The sequence below is a fragment of the Cyrtonyx montezumae genome, unplaced genomic scaffold (assembly GCF_038088225.1).
Source record: "Cyrtonyx montezumae isolate F1298 unplaced genomic scaffold, pur_monq_1.0 scaffold_3, whole genome shotgun sequence".
Classification (NCBI taxonomy): domain Eukaryota; kingdom Metazoa; phylum Chordata; class Aves; order Galliformes; family Odontophoridae; genus Cyrtonyx; species Cyrtonyx montezumae.
The window spans coordinates 119,249,106-119,265,000 of NW_027072034.1; positions in this window are offsets into that span (position 1 = coordinate 119,249,106).

Sequence of the window (15,895 nt, forward strand, 5' to 3'; positions counted from 1 at the left end):
TCAAGTAAAACTTGGCTCACACCCACATCCAGCTTCCAGAGACAAGATTATGATTTTAAACTAATATCACAAAAATATTACTTTTAAATCAGTGTGATCTTCTGTGCTCCTGAAGATTTTACACAAATAGTTCCTGAATAAGTTATCTTTCTTTCACTAGAGTAGGGGTCCTGTAAATCTAATTTCATATCTACTTCTTAAAAATAAAGTCCTGGTAATTTAAGCCATAAGTCCCCTTTTAATGTATTGTCTTTTACAGGAAAGTTTCATACTTCTAAATGTTACCATTGCACGTTAATACAGATTTACTTTACTAAATAAAACCACTTAATAGAAGCCTGCATTGCCATGCTTTTACTTTTTGCAATAAAATGTTCTGGATTGTTTTTTAAATGTATAAATTTTGAATACTTTGTACAAAGGAAAATGGGATATTTTTAGAGGGAGAATCTACTGAATAGTTCACTAGGGTAATTTTCAGTTGATAGATGCCTGATGTTCTACAAAAAAAAAAAATTAATAAAAAAGAGAGAAATAATATTCCTTACTTTTTGAAAAATATAAATCTGTTCTGGGCAGACCTCTACTTTCTTGTCATAAAGATTTAGGCCTTTAGTGGAAGCACGTGATTTGTTATTCAGAGTTTTCTTTGACCACTCTGGTTATTCTCATTCTCTAAACATAACAGCTTCCTTATATAAACACCAAAATGCATATATAATTTATGAGTGCTTGCAAGCTTGGAATTTACTGGATTTAAGGAAGAGTAAAGACTGTTGTTATCTGTGTGGATCAAGGCATTTCTTTGTTAGTAGGATATGTGCAAAGAGCACTGCCAGTGACAAAAGTGTATCCTCACAGTAAGCCCTGGAGAGATTTAAAGCTGAAGTAGTATTCAGAGGTGAGGAAAAAAGGATGTGTCAGAAATGAAAATTGATAAGCTGTTTTAGCTTTTTAAATATAGACATTATTGAAGAAAAAGAAACTATTTCTGTTTTCCTTTGTAGCATTTTCCTACTGACAGCTGCACTTACTTTCCTGTTTCCTGAATACACAGTCCATGTTGCCAAGAGATCCATGATATCCAAAATAAACTAAAGATGCAATGTTTCTTCATTAGATTTTGCACAAGTAAGATACATACATGAGTACACTAAAGAAATACATACATCAGGCATTGAGTTTTAATTTATTTCAGTGGCTTTTGTATCTGGACTTCAGTGAAAACAGTTCTTGAGCATCTATTTTTGATTTTTCTCTTATGCAGTACAATTCACTGTAAAGTAGTTAATCTCATTTTTAAATATGCCATAGATATGTAGGTCTTATGCAATAGTAAATACAGATTTCTCAGAGGATATCTGTGTAATGCAAACCATAATAGAGCTCAGTTGTGCCTTCAGTGTGGGATATTGTAGAGATTCTGAGCTCCATGATCATCATTGCATGTCTCAGCTGCATCCATCACCCTTAGAATTTAGGTACACACTGTTTTCACAGAAAGGAAACCTGGTGTGTACGTCTTCCCTGGTACCTGGCAGATGAATAAGGAAAACACTAGAGATGCCTGATATGCTGTGAAGTATCTCTGCCCTAGAAAGCACACTTCCATGCAATCATAGCACCATTTTTGTGTAACAAGTGAGAAAAGGGTCTTATTAGCAGAAGTCTCAGTATTTATTATCTTTTTAATGTGTAGAAATCAGGGAAAACACGGTATCATTTCAATGGTTAACTTTTTTATCTATCCCTTAAAAAGTGGGGGAAAAAAAAGGAAAATCCTCTGCTTATTCTCTTGGATATTGCATCATAGGCTAGATCCTTAAAAATTATTCACTTTTAGGAACTGTGGTTTCCTCTCTGCTGAAGAAACTGCTGTCCAGCAAATAAAATTCACATAAGTGAGAAAACTGAGCAAAGATCAGAAGGGACTAAGTTTTCTCTCTCAACAGTTCCTAGTGACCCTAAAACCAGAAAAAATAATCTACATTTCCACTCTGGATTCCATGCCAATACTCCTGTCTGGATTCAGCTATGTTACTGTGTGGGAAAGAGAGAGAAATCCACTCTTCTTTATCCAATAGCTCAGTGAAAGGAACTTTAACAATGAAGAGATGTGAGGTCTACTTTTAAAAACTCACTTTCCTTGCAAATTATTTTACTATTGCTCTTGATGCTATCAATCCCTGGAAAATTTTTAAAGCAGAGCAATAAGGGCTCATTTTCCTCTCTTCTTACTAATACACAGTTTCTTACACAAAACAGAACAAATCTCAATTGAGAGAAACTCCATCCATTGTACCAGTGTTCTATAGCTTCAGTTCACTTTCCTGAGACGTTCATTCAATCAGTCATTCCTTAATGATTCAATGGAAATCGCGTCTATAAATATGTAAGGAGTGGGAGGCAAAGGCACAAGTGTCTGCAGTGTGTGGTGACAGGACAAGGGGAAATGGTCACAAACTGAAGCACAGGAAGTTCTGCACAAATGTGTGTGGGAACTTCTTCCCAGTGCAGTGACGGAGCAGTGGCACAGCTGCACAGAGAGGTGGTGGAGTCTCCTTCTCTGGAGACGTTCAAGACTCGCCTGGATGCCTACCTGTGTAACCTGGGCTAGGGAGCTGCTTTGGCAGGGGGATTGGACTCAATGTTCTCTAGCGGTCCCTTCCAAACCCTGCAATTCTGTGATTCTGTGAAATTAGGCAGGATAAAGATTTAAAATCATATCTCCGACTTACTAAGTACACTTCTGTACATGACCCAGCCTGGAAGTTTGCTGTTGCCATTGGTCACAACCCTCTGGACCCTTCAACTACTTTTCAATCTACATCACTGTCTGTTCATCCAGCCCATACTTCAGCAGCTTCTCTGTATGAATTCTACTCAATACCATGTCAGATGCCCTGCTGAAGGTCCAGGCAGACAATATTCACTGCTCTTCTCTCATCTACCAGGCCATTCTGCATTTTGTGGGGAATCAGTTAACTTTGAATAGTGATCACAAAGCAAAATGTGAATCTGCAAAGCTGAAAATAGCTAAGACTGGAGCTGCCTCTACAGTGTGGAGGCAGCTGCGATCAGCGTCTATGAATTTGTCATAAACACCACTAAGAGCTTCAGATGCTTCAGATCACACTGATTTCCTGCATAGAAGTGGCAAGTATGTAAGAATCTATTAATTATCACTGAGATAAAATGTATCTGTTTCTTATGTTTGATCTGGAAGTTCACTCCTGAGGCATAGCTGTAGTTGAGATGCAAGAGGATTATGGGATCAGATCCTTGATGTTAGAGTTAAGACCCAAATTTAAGTATCTCACTATACTACGTCTGTCATCTGAGCTAGTTCTTGGTGCTCTCCACAGCAACTGAACTTATCTGAGCACTTCATAGAGAGAAGCCTGAGGATTTTTGATGTTGCTGTATGTATTTAATTTTGCATACAAATACATAGGGAAGAGACTAAGCACTGAAGTCTCCCTGTCATGGAGAACTAATTTTTGTGGCATCTTCAAAAAAAGATCTATACTTATGTTCTCAAAAGAATAACTGAAAACCATAAGAATATAATGAAAATTCTTGTGGGTTTTGTCTCCTCAGAAAAATCTTATTACTGTATGCTCCTTGTATAGTTATGCAAACCTCACAGATGTCTACATTTTATAATACAGTGATATATTTTTAGCCAATCCAGCATCTGTGGTTCACTGCACAAAGCAGCTCTACACAGGCTGCCACTTGCTTGAAATTTCTAAGAAATCTATCTGAATCATTAAAAGTGTTAATATTTAAATTCACAGTCCCATTTGCCTTCAGGGCTTTGCAGATGCTACTGCTAAGACATAGGATATAAAAAAGATGACATGTTATCACCTGAAAAATAGTTCAATGAAGTAAAGATAGTGTTTTTTGTTTATTAGTGTATATGTTAAAGTACTGCAGGAAAGAGCTACAGGAAGAAATCTAAGCTAACTGTAAAAACACATTGTCACAAAGAGGACCTGTCATAGGCATCTAAAGTGGTGTTCTTCCTCGGCCATGGAGTGCTGTTTCTCAGCCAAGATAGTTTGCTTGGATCCAGCTTCGTGTGTACATCTCTGTAGCATAGTCCAAATGAGACTGTTCTGCACTAGTCTGGATATCTCTGTGATGTTCCACTTTGCTCCTTTGATTCGTCTGGCTGCCTTTGAACAGATAAGTAAGATGCTTACATAACTCAAAAGTGGATGAAAAATACTAATTCTTTCAGAATGGTTGGTCTATCATGGAGCAAGGGACTTCTTCTCTCTAAGGAATATTTACTGAACTACCCAGATATCTAGGAAGGGCAAACCTGGCCTGGAAGGACTTTAAGAATGAACTGTTACGTGAGGCTTGTGGTATACCTACAGAAATACTACAGTATTCTATCTTAACCAAGAGTGTGTGACTGCAAAGCCGGGTAAGAGATATAACAGCTTCAAAACCCTAAATTTACATGGGGATAAATCATATTCACATCTCCTCTTAACAGTTTAAAAAGGACTTTAAAATGTGTAAGTCTTGTGGTAGCTCAAAAAAACTGCAGAGATTTAAGTGTGGACAAAAAGGATACCAGAGGAAAATCTAGGACTAGGAAGAAGTTCATTTATCCAATCTAAGAAAACTTCTAAATGAAAAAAAAAAGTGTTTTGTCCTGGGATCCTGCCTTACTGGTGCAGAGGTGAAGAAGATATGTTTTAGGAAATAGTTTTGGCTAGGAGGTAACCTGAAAAATCTTACATTTTATTGTCTGTGGTTCACAAAAAGAAAAAGGGAGCATTGGAGAGCCAAGAAAAGAAAAGTGACTTCTCTTCAGTCTACTTTCAGTAATAGCCTGTAAGTGGTAAGACATTAAGAACATTTCTTCCTGTGTTTTCAGACTGCTAAATCTTCCCTTACTCCTTCTAAATCTGAAGGGCATTCATTATTTAAAGAGGGCTATCTTAACCAAAAGAACTAGAAAAAAAATAACTGAAGAAGTAATGTATTGTTGCTGTCTTTGACTGATAGGAAGGGATTTGTCTAGCTCTGATAAATATTTATTTAAAGGTTGCTTGTCTGAACATAAAACCATATCTGAAGTGGTTCAAATGCACTTTGTTTCGGAACAGAACTCTGATTTCTTTAAACATCTCTGAAAAATAATTTTCTTATATGAGAACCGACACATATATCTGAAACCATATTTAAACAAAATGAAGAATGTAGAATACCTCAAGCAAAACACCAGTTCCTTCTCAGGTAAATTCTTAGGAAAATTCATTTCAGTTAATATTTTAGCTATACACTTTTTATTTCTTCATTGTTTTAAGGCTAAGGGTCATCAAAATTTCCCATGATACAAAATTCCATAAATCTTCCAAATCTTTGGCAGCTGTGATTTCCAACTCAGTATCCAACCCCTAATCAAGCCCTATAGTACCCAATAGAAAAGCATTGCTTGACAGCTGAAACCAGGGACTGAAATCATCATTCTGTTAGAGGATTAGAGAAGAACAGAGGATTAATCACTTCCATAAATCTTAATAGAACTGAAAATAAAATGCATATATATTTTCTCACTGGCAATTCTAATTAAAACAAATTTTCAATTTTTTCAATGTGTGAACATGCATGAGCAGATTATTAGTACATAAATCTGTGTGATTTGTTGCATGCATTATCTATAATATTTAACTGCATATTATTTGTATGTGTCAACATTGTCTTATCATCCCAAGGGTGGACCAGTTACATAGGGAGCAAAATAACTAGCATTAGTTCTTTCCTATACTCATTTAGTCAATACCTGTCTGTCTGAACAAAACATAAAAGCAGGTATACAATGAAATCCTTAAAAGGTGGGTCAGACTTCAGGCTTCTGGTTTAGTCACATATCCTACTAAAGAAAGAAAATGCAAATGTTGATGAACTCAAGTAATCTCTCATTACTGAGTACAAATATATATGTAGCTCAGTCTGAAAATAATGTATCCTATTTAATTCTATGGAAACAATAGGTACAAAGAGCACAATACAGTATTTGATCAAGCAAATTCTCAGCTACAAAACACTATTTTTCAATATACTCACCACCATTAGCTATGTATTTTCATCAGTGATGAGCAAGAACCTGCATACCATGCTCTCAAAAATCTGTAACAGCAGGCAAGTCTCTTGATATTTCAGTCTGAAAACAATGTGTTTTTTTAATATGTCATTTTTTATTTTTCCTTTTTACATTCATCTAGCTCTCCATGTGCAAATTCCGTGCCAAATGTTTCTATTAGTTCCTATTAGTTCTGGTTCTTGTGAGGTTTTCTAGGTTAGTAACAAAGAGGAATTTTTAGTAGTATGGAATTGTATCTAATTCTTGTCTTCAGGTCAAGACAGTTAATCTTATTTTAGCCTTATATGATTTGAATAATAATTTTATTTATTAACTTCTGGATATGAATTGTGCTATTTCTTCAGTCAGAGGTTTTCTGACTTGGATGCAATCTTCAGAAATAAATTCTGTAAAAATATTTTCCAAGGGTGTCAATAACACACTTCTGCTGAAATTTTTTTTATAGGGAACAAAGTAACCATCAGGGACTAAGAATGTGTGTTCTGTTTTTGGCCATTTTCCAGACTTCCTAATCACTTTAGAAACTTATGAAATATCTGGATGACTTTCATTTCATTTTACTTTATTCTTCTGTGAATTTTATTCATTTAGGCTTACTGTTTAACTAAGGTGATAACTATTCACTTCCTCCTCTGCTGGATCTCTTCTGCTTTCTTTGATTCTTACCCAAACAAAGAAATAATAAATAGATGAATGTAATATAGCCAGATCTCACCTTTCTTTATGGAAAGCTGAAGAATGCTTTAGATTTAGAATTTTTATTATATACTTTTCTATTTGCTTTGAAAAAATGAAAAAGATCATGTTTTCACAGATATTCCCAGTTTTCTCTCAGGCTAAATCAGTTGATAAAACTAAACAGGGATCCACTATGTTTATCTTTGCTGCAATATTTGTACTGAGATTAAAATAAAGTGTTTGTCCTTCACTTGTCAAAATTTTTGAATCTTTTGAATGTCAAAATTCTGTATTTCAGAATACAGAGGAGCTTTTAAGTCTTCAAACTTTGATTTCTGTCATATAGCCTAACATAATGATTTAGGGAAAGCATGTTCAATAGCTCTTCAAAAAATTCTGTATCTGACAATATCTGTCAATATTGTTAAGTGAGTTTGATTGAATAGCATAACAAGTTTGTATCTCAGATGAAAATTTCTCATTTTGTTCTGTCTCTCTCTCCCAAATAATAATAATAATAATAGTAATAATAATAATCATCATCATCATCACAGGTTTCCTTCAGCTCTAGCATTTTTCATTAGCCAGATCAGATAGCACAAAACCAAACCATAATACAGTCTTCTCATCAAACAGATGCTTACTAAAGGTTTGCAGCAAGCCTTCTTCAACTGACATAAGATGATCCCTGCAGGGAGAGGGCTATAGTCAAATGCTCAGTTTGGTTATAAATAAAACATTCAAAAAACAGTTCTCCATTCTTGACAGATCCACTGATTTACTGATATTTTGGCAGGTTTGTTATGGCAGATGCGCTCAGCAGTACTGAAAGCTATCCTTATAGCTACTTACAGATTTTTGGATGCTGCTGTTTCTGCTAAGTTATTCAATTTAGAACTAGAAACCCACATTTTATAATAAAATTTGATGACATCTGTCACAGCTTAATTACTTATGCTGAGGTATTACCTAGAGTTCCTTAGTATGAAGAAATACCATTGTGACACTTTATGTGTAATACTGCCATCTATCCAATGTCTAACATCAGATTACTATCAAATATCGAAACAAGAAAGACTCCAACTGGAAATAAAGACTAATCTTTTCACCATGAGGACAGACAAACAGTGTAACAGGTTTCCCAAAGAGGTATGTGCAGTTATGTGATTGGAGATTGTCATCATAGGTTGGGTGAAGCCCTGAACAATGTCATTTGCGAAGGGCCTCCCGAGGATCCTTCTGACCTAAGACAAACCTGAATTTTCCCATTTTTTTAAGATTCCTTTTCAACAATTGAAATAATTAATGTATTATTGTTTTTGCTCCATATAAGTTCTAATTTAACTGCACAATATCTTAATCAGATAATAATGAATATAGTGAATCCAAAGCACTTATAGAAAATTTTATCTGTCCAAATAGATTTAACATCAGATGAAATTTTTAAAAATCAAATTAAAGGTCAGGATTACTTTTCCCCTAATCTGTAATTCCTAAACAATGAGAATAGATATACTAATAAAATTTGAATCGCTTAAGATATGATGAGGAAGGATGTACTGTGAACTACCATAAAAGTTTTATTGGTAATTTGCTTTCAGTCTACAATTTTATGGACTTCTGAATGTTAATCCAAAGGAACAATTATTATACTTTCTTACTGTAGTTAATAATTCAGTGCACTAAGATGCTAAATTAATCATAGAAAGATGAGATCAAAATACAAACATCCGTGAGTACAAAACAACATCCACATGACTTGGGATGTCTCCACAAAAAAGACTGATATGCAGACGAAGGGAAATAGCAGAGATGGGAGAAAATATTTAGTTTTTCTTCAAGAAAATTCTAGTAGTTGCAAGGGTAGAAATATACTACTGAAATTCCTAAAATTGCTGTATTACTGTATAATCTAAAGGGAATAAAAATGCATTCATAACAGTTCTTTAGAGAGAAAAACTGTACACCACTACTTTTTTCATGATTTGTAACAATTCTGCTTTTATGTATCAGCTCTAGCCATAATTTTCCAAGAACTGTCATTTACCTGAAAACAAAATAGTATATCTGATAGAATGAGCACTGAAGAAGTAGGACTTAAGTTGTATTGTCTGAGTTCAAACAGTTTTGTACTGTCAGGGAATCAAACACTAGCTTTATAAACATCATGTGACCAAAAGTTTTCTCTGGAGGCTGAATTTCTCAAATAATGATGTAGTTTACTAAAACTTACTGGAATAGGAAAAGATTATACTAGAGCTTTAAGAGGAAATTGCATCAATTCATGTGAAAAAATAAATTGGACTTATGCAAGATTTTTGTTTCTCATTAAGATAGAACACCAGGGAAATATACATCAGGCATTCACAATGTTAATCTGTTTCATTTTATGGCTTAAGTATCAAATAAAGAGGAATAAGGCAAGGATCATAATCTCTGGATAGTTTGAGGCAAGTTTTATATTTAATTATATTGTTGGGTAATTTTGAATGCTTCTCTTAGAAGTAGACATAGAAGTAAACATGTGCAGCTGAATTGAAAGTTGGTATTCAAAAGCCAGTAGTAACTTTGGATCTAATTTCAGAAAGTTTTGTTATGGACCCGATGAATATTTTATATATTTTATAGGGTTTGCCAGGACAGAGTCCCATACTTGTTTCTTGCAATTGTCCTGGTTTCAGGTGAGACAGTGTTAACAGCTCACCAATGTTTTGGTAGTTGTCAGAGCAGAACCAGGGCAGCTGGCCTGAAGTAGGCATGGGGTTATTCTGTCATGTACAGAAGGCAGTAGGGAGGTGGCCAGGGTGGGGGTTGCTGCTTGGAGATTTGCTGGCCATCATTTGACAGGTAGTGAGGTACTGTATTGAAAGTGACGTATCAGTCAGCAGGCAGTTTTACTGTCAGCCAGATGTTAATCAATGAGTGACAAGTAATTGCATCATGGATATATATATATGTATATATTCTTATTATATATTCTTATCATTATGCTTTTGTTTACATTTTTCATTTCTGTCTTAGTAAACAGAATTTATGTGTTGAGGTAAAACCTAGTTTGTTTCCAGTTTTCTCCGTCATCTCACTTGGGGTGTAGTAAATGAATGGTTGTGTGGTGCTGACGGCCAGATTAAACAACAGCTGTATCTTATGAACTCGTTTTTTTAAACCTGGTAGAAGTATTTTTTGGAAGAAATATTTAACTATCCTCTGCTTCCATCTCACAAGGTGGCCTGCTGTACTGTTATTTTCCATCCCAGTTTTTCTGAATTTTTTTGTTTGTGCTATGTTTGTTCATATGAAATAGCTTATAATATCTGTAAAAAAAAAAAAAAAAAAAGAACCAAAAATGAGTGAAATGATCACCAAGGTTATGTAACCATAAGTAATTTCCTATTCAACGTGACTATCATTTTCAAATTATTATTTTATTTTTTAGTATGGAAGATCACACAACAATGGTCAGTTTTAATATGTAGAGGTTTTCATGATTTTTCTCCATATCTAAAACAAGGCAGAGAGGAAGCAATTCTCTTTTAGGCAGAAAAAGAAATCTCAAAATCTCACAATGACTTAAAAGTTTAGAGATCTCTGTATTATTGTTAGAGATGCTTCCATTACAATGAAGACATCAATGTAGGAATATTACAATCATAGAATAGAATCATAGAATATCCTGAATTGGAACAGATCCATAAGGATCATTGAGTCCAGCTCTGGACTCCACACAGGTCCATCCAAAAATCAAACATGATTTCTCAGAGGATTGTTCAAAAGCTTCTTGACCTCTGGCAGCCTTCATGCTGTGATCAACTTCCCCAGAGAGCCTGTTCTAGTGTCTGAGCAACTTGAAGATGGGGATATCAATATACTCTGGCACTCCATATGTCAGTATCATCCATGATCTTACCAGAAGTAACAAATTTCAGATTGTACTTAGCAGGACAAACAATTCTTACATGCCTGAAATTAAATAGCTGTCACAAGGGGATTAAAAACTATTTCTCTGTTAATGCCCCAAGATAATCCAGTTCAAAACTGCTGTTATTGAGCCAAGAATCTGTGTATCAGTGCTAATAGTCTCTTGTTGTAGGTTCATAGACTACATCTGTATCAAAATATTAAACAACACCGAGGCATGGGTTCCAGTCCAGGGAGAATTCACTACAGAATGGTTGAGATTAGAAGGGACTTCTAGAGGTCATCTATTCCAAAGCCCCTATTCAAGCAGGGCCACTTGGAGCAGGTTGCCTAGGACTATGTCCAGGTGACTTTTGAGATATCCAGAGTGAGTCTCCATAACATTTCTGGGCAACTTGGGCTGCAGAAGTGTGGCCAGCACAGCAAGGGTTTATTGCAGGGGTGCTGGACTAGATGACCTGTAAGAGTCCCTTCTATCTCTAATAATTCTATGATTCTATAACCTGTTCCAGCACTACATCACCCATGCAGAAAAGTTCTTCCTGAAATTTAGGCAGAACATCTTGAATTCTAATTGGTACACAGTGTCTCCATGCAGCACATCTTCTGGTACATTCTACCCCATACATTTCGTAGTTCAGGAACTGTTCTCAATTGGTAGCAGAGATGAGAACAAACTATTTTGCAGGAGGAGATGGATAGAAATCCTTTTGTGATACTCTCCATTACAAAAAATAAAAAATAAATAAAAGCTCCTGTCAGGGTTTTGAGGGCACTAATAGGCCTAAACAACCACTACTGGGGCTTCAACTATACCCATGGGCCCAGAAGCTCTGTTTAAAATCTGCACTGGACTTTCACTTCCCTCCCAAACCTATGTCAAAGGAGTTCTGGTTTCTCATTTAGACACAGCTCTGCCTGATGATGGGCTTTTTTGATCCAGATCCCAATCTGCAGCCTGACTTCGTGGTGTGGCCTTGTCTGTACCTTGCTACGATGGATTTGCAGGCAATCACTTGGCTAGATCCTATCTCTGACCTGTACACTGATTTATAGGCCTGACTTTAGGCCTGCTTCATCATTATAATATCAATATAGGCTGTTGGTTGGATGTGGCTGCTACCTGTGAGTTTGCGCTGCTCCCTGGGTTGGGGTGGTGGAATGGCTCTACCTTCCCTAGGAGAGTTCCAGCTGCTCTAAGCTCCCATCCTGGAAGGAGCAAATAACTTGTACTTATAAAATAAACTTTTATTTTCTAACAGTAGTTTAACTCTGAGGTATCAGTGGTCCCAGATATCAGCTACCTAGCTCTGGAACTGGAATGGTTTCTCAGGGAAATTGTGTAAGTGCCAAGTGATGGGATTTATTGGAGATTGTAATCTGTGGATTTAAGCAGCCTAAAATTTGGTGATAAAATATGAAAGTTGCAAGTTTAATTGTCTCACCAGGAAACCAGAGTACAGGAAGCACTCTAAAGAGGCAGTATGAGCTAATCTATTTACGTTCTGTTATCATGTTCCCCTTAAAGTGCTGTCTATTAAACCAACCAATTTGAACAGGACATAGTAGATTCCAGACCACCCTCTTCCTTTCCCCCAGTGACTTGAAGGGGTTTGAAGGATAGGGCTTGAAGCAGTGTTTATTAGTGACGGTAAAATTTGAACTCATTTCTTGTTTCTGTGAAACAAAGCCTATCAACAGGTCTTCAAGAGGAAACTAAAGATAAATAAGTACTAATATGATAAGAAAATTGTTTATTTCCTTGACAACAGTCAGATATTTAAAAACAAAACAAACAAACAAAAAAAAATTACAAATTCCACAAAAATAAAATCACCAAACAAAACAAAAAAATGCACAAACCAACAACACTCAACTTTTGTCACCAACAGCATGTTTGGCAGACCTGGACACTCTCATACTTTGAGCCATTTGTGCTCTTAATCTTCTCTGAACTGAGAGCAGCGATTGTGGTATTCCTCACTAGACTTACTACACAGTGTGAAAATTGATTTTATTCCACAGACTCACACATTTAGGGTCAAGAAGTGTGTTTATGAAAGCAAGTCACTGCTGTGATGGTATTGTCTGAACAGCAGTAGATTTAGAAAAATCTCTTACAAATTACTAGCTTTGAGATTCTTACTGTAACTAACTGTAAATGTGCAAAAGTACTAAGTAAAATGTTTTAAAAGTCAACTGTTAATAGTAAAAAGAAAAATAAACTTAAAACAAATTGATAATATTCAAGTAGTAAAAATCCATTTTCTACTGCAGATAACAAACTGTAATGCCTGGAACTTTGTCCTTCATTTTACTTCTCCTTTATGCTTCAGGCAGTTAGGGCCACTATTTTCCTCAAGCTGTAATGCTTAACACTAAAAATTAATTAACAGTAATTGATGTAACTATATTTTATTCTATCCAATGAATAATTTCAGTCGAATCACAGAATGGACATATAAATGTCTGTCTCAAGCTTTGGTCATAAAAATACAAAAAAATACCCCTTCCTCCCCCCAAAAGATATTGCTGTAAAATGTTGAAAAGATAGGCTGAAAATTCTTTTGTGTAGTTACCTCCTATAGCCTTGTAATACATCTAAATAGGAAAATGTTTTGAAATATATGGAAGCTACTGCTGACTGAGACCTGCAGAAAGCCATATTAAACAAATTAAAAGTCTATTTTCATTTTCTTCATTTCTAGTTTGCATGATATCACAAAATAATGTTCATCTTCTGAGCAAAAACTGGTTATTGAAGTGATGAAATGTGATTGTAGAAAATAGAGAGAAAACAGCTTTATATAAATAACAATATTACCAATACAGAGAAACAAGAAGAAAAAAAAATGTTGTTTATTTCATTACTAGTTGTGACATGTCAGCATCCAATCCCTTCTTCTTGATCTCATTTGTCCAGGGATTTAGCCATTACTGTGTTTAGAGTCATTAAAATAGTGTTGCAAAACCCTCTTGAAGAGCTTTAATGACACATGCAGACTAAGATAAGTCCTGGATCCAGCTCTGGGCTTCCAAGAGGATGTGGACTTGTTGTAGTGAGCCCAGTGCAGAGTCATAAAAAGGATTAAGAAACTGGAGCATCAGACATATGAGGAAAGGCTGAGAGGGAGGTTTTCAGGCTAGAGAGGAGAAGGCTCTGGGGAATCTTGTCTATGACAAATATGTGATGGGAGGGAATGAAGGAGGTGAGCCAGACTTTTCTCAGTAGCACCCACTAATGGGACAAGTGTTGATGGGTAGAAAATAAAACACATGGAATTCCATCTGAACACAAGCAAATAGTTTTCTGCTGTCTTTGGAGGCAGAGAGAATCCAATGAGACTCAGCACTGAGCAACCTGCTCTAGCTGATCTGCATGATCTCAAGAGGTTCTTTCCAACCTCAATGATTCTGTGATTTTGAAAGCTAAATAATGGGTCAGGATCAGCAATTGTAAATGCCAAAAAAATATTCTACTGGGTTTTCATAATCCACTGATGTTCTCACCACACTGGCAGTGCTGTCTGGCTGCATGAATAGTGCTTCAAGGCCTAACTACCCTCCCACAGAGAGTTCAGTTTCTGGTAATGTAATGATGATGCTGAAAAAATCTTAAATTTAAATCTCATCCCTGTGCTACTCCCTCCCCCTTGTTCCTCTACCTTAAATTCACACCCATCCACCTTTGTGTCTGGCTTCCTCCCCATCCTAGCTGCCCAAGTCATAGTTCCCACATAAAGTGAGTTGAAAAAGGAGCTCTCCCAGCAAGTCAGCAGCTCCCTGAAGAGTTCCACTGTCTGCCAACAGAAGACCGTATCTTTCATGACCATGGTATGCTGTGTATTATGTATCTCAGCTGCTGAATCTTAAGAAATGAAACAACACAGCAAATGCCTGAACATAACATTGATTTGGGGAAATTACAGCTCAAGTACTGTGGAAACTCTGGTACTCTCTTATGGTCCATACTCTTGAAAAACAGAGGGAGAAAAAACAGACATTGGAAGCATTTAACAGCTGCAGACAGGGTCAGAGCATAATAGCTCTTTGATCCTATATATGATGGGAAGAGGGCCACTGGGAGCTCAATGTCATCATTTTATGCAAATGTCACTAAAGGAGTCTCCGCATGGTTAAATTGTTCTGTCTCAAATACAACATTTATGAAAGCCATCTCTTCTTCCTTATCATCTAGGTGGATACAATAAATCTTTATATATATAAAAAAATCCATTGATAAGAAACTTAATAATGTCTGAAAACCCTGAATGTTTCTAAAATGAAGGCTGAATGTATTCCCACTACAAAAGAAAATAATATAAGAACCACATACAGAACATTTACTGAAAAGGATTTATTCAGGACTTAGAGATCTGAACGACACATCTCTGCATAAACTATTGAATCAAAAGAATTCCAATTTAGAAGAACAAATGAAAGTTAATTATTTTGAAGGACAGTGCTATGCAACGGGAAATTCCAGGACAAAAAGGCTAGAGGAAATTTACTCTAAGATGTTTGCCTTTAAAAATAAATAAATAAAGGAAATCAACATCTGAGCTTTTTGGTTATAAACAACAGAGATCGTGCATTTTCAGTTCAGTGCTACCCAAACAAACAAAAAAAATAAAAATAAAAATAAAAAAGCCAATTAAAATAAATAAATGTTACGGGTCAATCCTCATCCTGCACTTGAGGAGCTTACAACAGTTATTTCCCTTGGCTTCATCATTACAAGTTACTGGCTTTTTAATACAAAAAATAAAGTGGATTTCATTGAAATGTAAGATTTCTGCTTTAAAAAGAAGGATTTTAATGTTATGAACAATAACTAGTAGTTCCAATATGAATTCATTCTCTAGTTTTAATAACAGACAGCACAGAATGTGTAGGCAAATCAAAGAGCAGGATATGTTTTTTACAGGAATGGCAGAGAGTTAGATGCTCTTGCAGTCAACCAGTGTTACTGTTTTAGAAAAAATATAGCACTACTAGATTTGTTACGCTGTTTTTGGGGTGGAAGTTTATTTCATAGTGGTGGTAGTAATAGTAGTAGTAAATTCTCCCATTCATGGTTATCTTATACTATCAAATATAGAAATGAAGAACTGAAAAAGGAAACAAGAGCTTGTAAACTGATTCAGAGGGTATAATTAATGGCCTAGA